Below are 1,158 nucleotides of genomic sequence, written 5' to 3'. Positions count from 1 at the left end.
TTGTTTGGCTTGCAAAAGAGAAGGCTCCGAGGAGACCTCATTGCGGCCTTCCACTACTTGAAAGGAGCATATGATCAGGAAGGGGAATGGCTGTTGATGAGGGGAGATAGTGAGAGGACAAGGGGGAACGGTCTTAAACTCAGGACAGGGGAGGCTTAGGTTAGATATTAGGAGGAAGCTTTTCACACAGAAGGCAGTGACAGACTGGAGCAGGTTGCCCAAGGAGGTTGTGCATGCCCCATCCGTGGAAGCATTCAAGGCCAGGCTGGCTGTGGCTCGGGGCAGCCTGGTCTGGTGGTTGGCGACCCTGCACATAGCAGGGGAGTTGCAACTAGATGATCATTGTGGTCCTTTTCAGCCCAGGCCATTCTATGAGTCTTTGAAGTGCCTGTGTTTCAAGTAAGGAAGAGTCGTGCTCAACACCATGGTCCCCGGGCAAGAGGCAATAGGCAGAGAGAAGAAAAGTTCAGGACAGCTACAAGGAAAAATCTTGGCCATGAGCTGCTCTTCTTTTGTACTATCCTTTGTAAGGCAGAGGGGCAGCCAAAAAGAAGCTTTGTACGTAACTTCCAAACCTGGCACTTTGCAGATAACGCCTCTCCACCCATCTTTGTTTCATAGCCCCTAATGATCTCTTGTTTCTCAGTTATAAGAGTTGTCATGGACGGGGGCTGCTGCATTCCCTCACACCTGCCCTGCCATTTCACTTGTCCCCGTGATTGATGCAGCCTGCAGGAGAGCAGCAAATGGCCATAGCACTTCCATCTCAGGTGGGGGCTTGGGGAAGCAGCCAGGAGAAGGCAAGGGGCAAGAGATGGGAGTGCAGGGAGACAGCGAGATGCCCTCAGCCAGCATTTGCTGGGGGCATGTGCTGGGGGACAGGGAAGCCGCTGGAATTGGAGTTTCTCTCCTCTCCGAGCTGCTTCCCTGGGCCTTGGCTGTTCCCAGCAAGGAACACTTTGCTTGCAGGAGCCTGTGGGCTTTGTGGACGTGGCCACGTATTTCAGCAGGGAGGAGAACCTGGCAGCAGGTTCTTTTAACTTAACTAGCTTGTAGGTATGGTGAGATATTTCCTTTATTGGAATCTAAATGGAAATCACAATGAGTTGGACGGCCTACTGCTTTTCTTCTCCAGTGCCAGAGAAGTCCATATATCCC

At 52.1% G+C, this 1,158-nt stretch overlaps 1 protein-coding gene across 1 annotated transcript in view; it reads left to right on the top strand.

The window, feature by feature from the left end:
* LOC104910938 (palmitoyltransferase ZDHHC13-like) overlaps positions 1-1,158 on the top strand; it is a 7,588-nt gene that overhangs the window by 335 nt on the left and 6,095 nt on the right. The gene's annotated exons all lie outside the window — the stretch shown is intronic.

The sequence above is a fragment of the Meleagris gallopavo genome, chromosome 5, assembly GCF_000146605.3.
Source record: "Meleagris gallopavo isolate NT-WF06-2002-E0010 breed Aviagen turkey brand Nicholas breeding stock chromosome 5, Turkey_5.1, whole genome shotgun sequence".
Classification (NCBI taxonomy): domain Eukaryota; kingdom Metazoa; phylum Chordata; class Aves; order Galliformes; family Phasianidae; genus Meleagris; species Meleagris gallopavo.
The sequence above is the reverse complement of the archived record's forward strand: the minus strand, read 5'-3'. Positions and strand labels throughout refer to the sequence as shown.